This window comes from Chiloscyllium punctatum, chromosome 3 (assembly GCF_047496795.1).
Source record: "Chiloscyllium punctatum isolate Juve2018m chromosome 3, sChiPun1.3, whole genome shotgun sequence".
NCBI classification, from domain to species: Eukaryota; Metazoa; Chordata; class Chondrichthyes; order Orectolobiformes; family Hemiscylliidae; genus Chiloscyllium; species Chiloscyllium punctatum.
Genome location: NC_092741.1, coordinates 12295117 through 12303312, shown reverse-complemented (window position 1 = coordinate 12303312; position 8196 = coordinate 12295117). Strand labels below are relative to the sequence as shown.

General features: G+C 53.0%; 1 long non-coding RNA gene across 1 annotated transcript in view; it reads right to left on the bottom strand.

The window, feature by feature from the left end:
* The window catches only part of LOC140455780 (uncharacterized), a 37170-nt gene that overhangs the window by 3890 nt on the left and 25084 nt on the right, over positions 1 to 8196 (bottom strand). The window lies entirely within an intron of this gene.

The window sequence follows — 8196 nt, the reverse complement described above, 5'->3', positions numbered from 1 at the left end:
GCCTGGTTGATCATCTCATGAGATCATTGCTGAAATGTGACCTAACCCCCTCTCTCTCTTTCTCTCTGCATTAATTTTTTTAAAAATTCATTCACGGGATGTGGGCATCACTGGCTTGGCCAGCATTTATTGTACATCTCGAATTGCCCAAAAGGCAGTTAAGTTTCAACCACATTGCTGTGGGTCTGGGGTTATATGCAGTCCAGACCAGTATGTACAGCAGTCCAGATGGGTCTTCGCAACAATCAACAATGGTTTCATGGTCATCATTAAATCCTTGATTCCAGGTTTTTTTTATTGAATTCAAATTCCACCATTTGCCATTGTGGGAGTTGAATCTGGGACGCCAGAACATTAGCTGGGGCTCTGGATTAACAGTCTAGCAATAATGCCACTAGGCTGTTACCTTCTGTCAAAATCATAATGATGTTTAGGAATATGTTTCAAACAAAGATTCGAGTGGTGCTGGAAAAGCACAGCAGGTCAGGCAGCATCTAAGGAGCAGGAGAATCGATGTTTCGGGCAAAAGCCCTTCATCAGGAATTAGGCAGGGAGCCTCTAGGGTGGAGAGATAAATGGAAGGGGGTAAGGTTGGGGAGAAGGTAGCTAAGAGTACAATTGGTTGGAGGTGGGGATGAAGGTGATAGGTCGAAGAGGTGGGTGGAGCGGATATGTAGGAAGGAAGATTGGCAGGACAGGCGATGAGGATGGTGCTGAGCTGCAAGGTTGGAACTGGGATAAGGTGGGGGGAGGGGAAATGAGGAAACTGGTGAAGTCATATTGATGCCCTGGGGTTGAAGTGTTCTGAAGTGGAAGATGAGGCGTTCTTCCTCCAGGCATCGGGTGGTGGGGGAGTGGTTGTGGAGGAGGCCCAGGACCTGCATGTCCTCAGCAGAGTGGGAGGGGGAGTTGAAATGTTCAGCCACAGGGTGGTGGGATTGATTGGTACGGGTGTCCCGGAGATGTTCCTTAAAGCGCTCTACAAGAAGGCGTCCAGTCTCCACAATGTAAAGGAGACTGCACCGGGAGCAACAGATACAATAAATGACATTGGTGGATGTGTAGGTGAAACTTTGAAGGATGTGGAAGGTTCCTTTGAGGTCTTGGATGGAGGTGAGGGGGGAGGTGTGGGCGCAGGCTTTGCAATTCCTGCGGTGGCAAGGGAAGGTGCCAGGACGGGAGGGTGGTTTGTTGGGTGGATGTGGACCTGACCAGGTAGTCACAGAGGGAATGGTCTTTGCGGAAAACGGATAGGGGTGGGGAGGGAAATATATCCCTGGTGGTGTGGTCCGTTGTAGGTGGCAGAAATGTTGGTGGATGATGCGATTTTTGCGGAGGTTGGTAGGGTGGAATGTGAGGACCAGGGGGTTCTGTCCTTGTTACGGCTGGAGGAGTGGGGTTTGAGGGCGGAGGTGTGGGACGTGGATGAGATGCGTTGGAGGGCATGTTCAACCACGTGGGAAGGGAAATTTCAGTCTCGAAAGAAGGAGGCCATCTGGTGTATTGTGTGGTGGAAATGGTCCTCCTTGGAGCAGATTACGGCGGAGGATTTGGGAATACGGGATAGCATTTTTGAAGGAGGTAGGTTGGGAACAGATGTAATCCAGGTAGCTGTGAGAGACAGTGGGTTTGTAAAAATGTCAGTGTTATGTTGGTCGTCATTGATGGAGATGGAGAGGTCCAGGAAGGGGAGGGAGGTGTCAGAGATGGTCCAGGTGATATTAAGGTCGGGACGAAATGTGTTGGTAAAGTTGATGAACTGCTCAACCTCCTCGCGGGAGCACGAGGTGGCGCCGATGGAGTCATCACTGTAGCGGAGGAAGAGGTGGGGAGTGGAGCCAATGTAACTGCGGAAGATGGACTGTTCTACGTAGCCAACAAAGAGACAGGCATAGCTGGAGCCCATATAGGTGCCCATAGCTACCCCTTTCGTCTGTAGGAGGTGGGAGGATTCAAAGGAGAAAGATCTAGTGATTTCAAACTGAAACTGTACAGTTCAACTGGCATCATTGTAATTTGCAGAAGAGAATGTCAAACTACTGTATGAGAAACAGAAAGTAGGAGCAGGAACAGGCCACTGGAATGTGAATCCATTAACAGTCAAGGTATAACACCTGGACAAAGCCTGCTTATCAGCACTTTATACTTCCACTTCCTTCCCATTGATGTGGAGGTGCTGGTGTTGGACTGGGATGGGCAAAGTTAAAAATCACACAACACCCGGTTTTAGTCCAACTGGTTTATTTGGAGTACTGCTGCTCCGTCCGTTAGCTAGTGAGGCAGGATCATTTGACACAATTTAAGTGTCATACAACTGATGTGATGTATTGAACAAACCTAGATTGATGTAAAGTCTTTAATGACTTAGAATGGGGATGCAAGTTTCGAATGATTAACATGTAAATCCCAGAACTACTTTCATGTTACAGTCCCGAGACAACTTAATGTTTTGTTTTGATTTCCTATAGTGTGGAAACAGGCCCTTTGGCCCAACCAGTCCACACCAACCCTCCGAAGAGAAACACACCCAGACCCATTTCCCTCTGACTAATGCACCTAACACTATGGGGCAATTTAGCATGGCCAGTTCACCTGGCCTGCATATCTTTGGACTGTGGGAGGAAACCGGAGCACCTGGAGGAAACCCACGCTGACACAGGAGAATGTGCAAACTCCACACAGTCGCCAAGGCTGGAATTGAACCTGTGTGAGGCAGCAGTGCTCACCACTGAGCCACCGTGCTGCCCACTAAATTATCAGTATAAAAAATAAAGTGACATCTCAGCTCAGACAATGCATGAAGGTGTGAGGTTAGAATCTGTCTGTATCCCAACCTTGAGTCAGACTTGTTCTATTTCCAAAGTAGAAATTGATAAAATGTCACATGAACTGATTGCCAACAGATTGTGTCTTTTTTTGAACAAAGTAGAGTGTGTCTGCAAATACAAACCTACAAATGCAAATTAACCCCATTGACTAACATGTGTGGGGGTTAGGGAGAGTGTGTGTGTGTTTGAGGAAAAGTGTGGGTGTGGAGGGGAGCCTGGATGGGAGAGGAGGAGAGTGTATGTAGTGTAGGTGGGTCACCTATGTGTGACGTGAACCCAAGGTCCCAGTTGAGGCCATCCTTATCCTCATGGGTACTGAACTTGGCTATCAGCCTTTGCTCTGCAACGCTGCCTTGTTGCATATTGCAAAGTCTGTCTTGGAGGACAGTAACCTGAAGATCCAAGGCTGAATGTCCTTGAGTTCTGAAGTCTTTCCCCCTTGTACAATGCCATCTGTAAGAAGCACTGCATCAGCTTTAACACCTTTCAAACCCGTGATACAGTGGTAATGGCAAAACAAGTAATCCAGAGATTTTAGCTAAAGCTCTGGGAACATGGGTTCAAATCCCATCATTTTTTTTTTATTTCAAAAATATACTTTATTCATAAATGATTTGATGGTCTGTACATTGGATCATGCCATACATATGTCCATATTTACAAACACAGATTCGACTTTATTCTTGTCCTTTACAATCCTGTGCATTTTTTTCAATCTTGTATATATACATATATTTGGCTGAGGCATCAGCAGAGCCCAAAAAAACATCTGTATGGGCCCCCTGTTCTTCTTTCGGCAGGCCGATCTTACACAGTGGTCTTTCCCCACCGCGCCTTGGCGGCAGCTGCCCCAAGCTTCAGCGCGTCCCTCAACACGTAGTCTTGGACCTTGGAATGTGCCAGTCTGCAACACTCGGTCGGGGTCAACTCCTTCAGCTGGAAGATCAACAGGTTTCGGACCGCCCAGAGAGCGTCCTTCACCGAGTTGATGATCCTCCAGGCGCAGTTAATGTTCGTCTCGGTGTGAGTCCCGGGGAACAGGCCGTAGAGCACGGAGTCCCGCGTCACGGCGCTGCTCGGGACGAACCTCGACAAGCACCACTGCATTCCTCTCCAGACTTCCTCTGCATAGGCACATTCCAGAAGGAGGTGTGTGACAGTCTCGTCCCCCCCGCAGCCACTTCGAGGGCAGCGTGCGGTGCGGCAGAGAGTCCGGGCGTGCATAAAGGATCTCACAGGCAGAGCCCTTCTCACCACCAGCCAAGCCACGTCTTGGTGCTTGTTGGAAAGTTCTGGCGATGAGGCATTCTGCCAAATGGCTTTGACAGTCTGCTCAGGGAACCGCTCGACAGGATCCGCCCTCTCCTTTTCCCAAATGGTCTCAAGGACGCTACGTGCTGACCACTTCCTGATGGACTTGTGGTCAAAGGTGTTTTTCCTCATAAATTTCTCCACGAAGGACAGGTGATACGGAACGGTCCAACTACTCGGAGCGTTTCGCGGCAGGGAGGCCAGGCCCATCCTTCGCAACACCGGGGACAGGTAGAACCTCAGTACGTAGTGACACTTGGTGTTTGCGTACCGGGGATCCACGCACAGCTTGATGCAGCCACACACAAAGGTGGCCATCAGGGTGAGGGTGGCATTGGGCGTGTTTTTTCCCCCATTGCACCGGTCTTTGTACATAGAGTCTCTTCGGACCCGGTCCATCTTTGATCTCCAAATGAATTGGAAGATGGCCCGGGTGACTGCGGCGGCACAGGTCCTGGGGATAGGCCAGACCTGTGCCACATATAGCAATACTGAGAGTACCTCACACCTGATGACCAGGTTTTTTCCCGCGATGGAGAGCGACCGTTGCCCCCATCTGCCTAGTTTCTGTCTCATCTTCCTGATCCGCTCCTCCCAGGTCTTGGCGCACGCCCCAGCCCCCCCGAACCAAATACCCAGCACCTTCAGGTGGTCAGTCCTGACGGTGAAGGGGATAGAGGATTGGTCGGCCCAGTTCCCGAAGAGCATGGCCTCGCTCTTGCCTCGGTTTACCTTGGCCCCCGAGGCCCGTTCGAACTGGTCGCAGATGCACACGAGTCTGTGCACGGACAGCGGATCCGAGCAGAAAACAGCGACGTCATCCATGTACAGGGAGGCCTTAACCTGCAGGCCCCTGCTGCCAGGAATAGTCACCCCCCTCAGGCTCGCATCCTTCCTGATGGATTCGGCAAATGGCTCTATGCAACACACAAACAAGGCGGGTGAGAGGGGGCATCCCTGCCTGACTCCAGATCTTACAGGGAAGCTATCTGATTCCCACCCATTGATTGAGACTGCACTGACAATGTTGGTGTAGAGCAGTCTGATCCAATTTCCGATTCCCTCCCCAAAGCCCATTTTGGAGAGGACATCCCTCATATATGTATGCGATATCCTGTCAAAGGCTTTCTCCTGGTCCAGGCTGATGAGGCAGGTGTCCACCCCCCTGTCCTGCACGTAGGCGATCGTATCCCTGAGGAGTGCGAGACTCTCAGAGATCTTCCTGCCCGGTACAGCACAGGTTTGGTCCGGGTGGATCACCGATCCCAGAGCAGACCTGACCCGGTTGGCGATGACCTTTGACAGGATTTTGTAGTCTGCATTTAACAGTGAGATCGGTCTCCAATTTCTAATTTCCTCCCTCTCCCCCTTCCGCTTGTAGACGAGGGTGATGATGCCTTTCCTCATGGATTCACTCATGGTACCTGCCCGGAGCATACTGACATACACCTCCAGCAGGTCCTGGCCGATCAAGTCCCAAAGAGCGGAATAAACCTCGACCGGTAAGCCGTCGCTTCCGGGAGTTTTATTCTTTTCGAAGGACTCGAGGGCCTTGGTCAGTTCATCCAGAGATAGCGGCTGGTCCAGCCTCTCTCGTGTTCCGTCATCTAGGACCTCCGTGATAGAGGACAGGAACGACTGGGAGGCCGCGCTGTCGGTCGGCTTCGAGTCATACAGGCTGGCGTAGAAGGATTTGCTGATCCTCATGACGTCAGCCTGAGATGACGTTACCGAGCCATCTTCTTTCTTCAGGCTGCTGAGCACGGAGCTCTCTTTGTGCACCTTCTGGAAGAAGAAACGTGAGCACGTCTCGTCCTGCTCCACCGAGCGGACCCTGGACCGGAAGATTATCCTGGAGGCCTCCGAGGCGAAGAGCGAGGCTTGCTGGCCCTTCACCTCCTTGAGGTCCTCCGTGACATCCACCCCCATCGTCTGCAGCAGGAGCAGGTTCTGCATACTTTCCTGGAGCTGGGACAGTTTTCCCCGCCTCTCTCTCGCCTCCTGGACACCTTTGAGGATAAAGAACCTCTTGATGTTCCCTTTTACCGTTTCCCACCAGTCCGCTGGAGACTCAAAGAGGGGCTTCACGGTTCTCCAACCTGCGTAATCCCTCTTGAGCTCTTCGATGTTTCCCGGGGTCAACAGCTTAGTGTTCAGTTTCCACGTTCCCTTGCCCGCCCGCTGTTCGTCCTGTAGGTGACAGTCGGCCAGCAGGAGGCAGTGGTCAGAGAAGAACACCGGCTTGACGTCGGTGGATCTGACCGAGAGCGTTCGGGACACAAACAGGTAATCTATCCTTGAGCGGATAGACCCGTCTGCCCGTGACCAGGTGTATCTACGCTGCGCTCCGTCTGCAGGGGCGCTGAAGACGTCGTGCAGCTTGGCGTCTTTGACCGTTTCCATCAGGGCCCTGGACGTAGCGTCCGGTTTACTGTCCCCCCCGCCGGATCGTCCATCAGCATCAATGATGCAGTTGAAGTCTCCGGCCAGAATGACCGGCCTGGACGTAGCCAGCAGCAGTGGAAGCTGTTGCAGGACGGCCAACCGTTCACTCTTACCCACTGGGGCGTACACGTTGATTAGTCTCACGGGAGCGTTTCTGTATTTGACGTCCACGACGAGGAGGCGCCCGCCCACCACCTCCTTAACCTCGGAGATGGTGAAGTTGCCTCCCCGCAACAGGATACCCAGGCCGGAGGCGCGGCTATCGTTGCCCCCCGACCACACTGACGGCCCGTGGGCCCACAAGCTCGACCATCTCCTGTAACTGCTGAGGTGCGGTATCCCGCACTCCTGCAGAAACAGGACATCGGCTTTGACGTTGGCCAGGAAGGCCAGCGTTGAAACACATCGCGTAGCCGCTTTAATGCTACGCACATTTATGCTGGCAATTTTAAACCCCATTTTAACAGTTTGCGGGGTTACCAGTGTCCATTTTCTTCTGGTCTTGCTCCAGTGGGGTAGCTGCGTGCATCCCCGTGGTGACAGCAAACTGCTGGACCTTCCCAGGGCTGAGGTAGTTGTCCGGCTCCACGCTGGAGTCATTTCCCCGCTCTGGTGTCATCGTGTCAGACCCAGGGTCCGCATCGCCCCGTTCTCCATCTGACATCAGGGCTGTCACTGGGACGCTGCTCCCAGTTCCCTGGAGCTGTGGGCCGGTGGGTACCCCTTGGTTCTCACCGGGTCGGGGGAGGCCTTCACCCATCCCCTCAGAGGGATCGTCTTTTCCTTCTTGGGCGGTGTTGCCCTCCTTTCTCCCCACGGCGCTCTGCCTCTTCCTCCGGAGGCGACCCTTCTTGCGCCCGTCCTCACCCTCGGAGGAGCTGCCTGTATCCTCCTCTTGGAGGTGTCTCTTCCCCCTTCGCTTGGTGGCTTTGGGGCCCTCGAGAGGTTTCCTTTTCCTGTTTTTAACGATAATCCACTGCTCTGCCTCCTTTGATCCCTCCTCTTCCATTTCCTCCGTCTGTCTTGCAGGAGCTTGGGTCGGCTGCTGCATCTCCCCGCTGTCTGCTGCCTGCTCCTCTACAACTTTCCCTTCCTTCTGGGTGCCTCCAGGCACCGTTCCTTTGCTGATTCGCGGTACCTCGTTAGACTTTGTCGGTCCGCGGCTCGTGTTGCCACCTCCGGCCATCTGTGCGTAGGTGGCGGCTCCTCGTCTTGGGCAGGCCTTGTACATGTGGCCCGCCTCCCCGCACAGGTTGCAGCTCTTTTCCTCCCGACAGTCCTTTGTCAAGTGACCCTCCTGTTTGCAGTTCCTGCAGATGGTCACTTTGCAATCCACCGCCACGTGTCCCGACTTCCCGCAGGTTCGGCACACTTTGGGCTGCCCTGCATATGTCAGGTAGCCTCTGCTCCCTCCGATTGCGAAGCTCGAGGGTGGGTGGAGGATGTTCCCACTGTCATCGGCCCTCAGAGTTACCTTGACCTGCCTCTTACTGGTCCAGATCCCAAAGGGGTCGATCACATCGGTGGCTTCTCCCTCGACTTGGACGTACCTTCCCAGGAAGGTCAGGACATCAGCCGCTGGAACGTAGGGGTTGTACATATGGATTGTAAC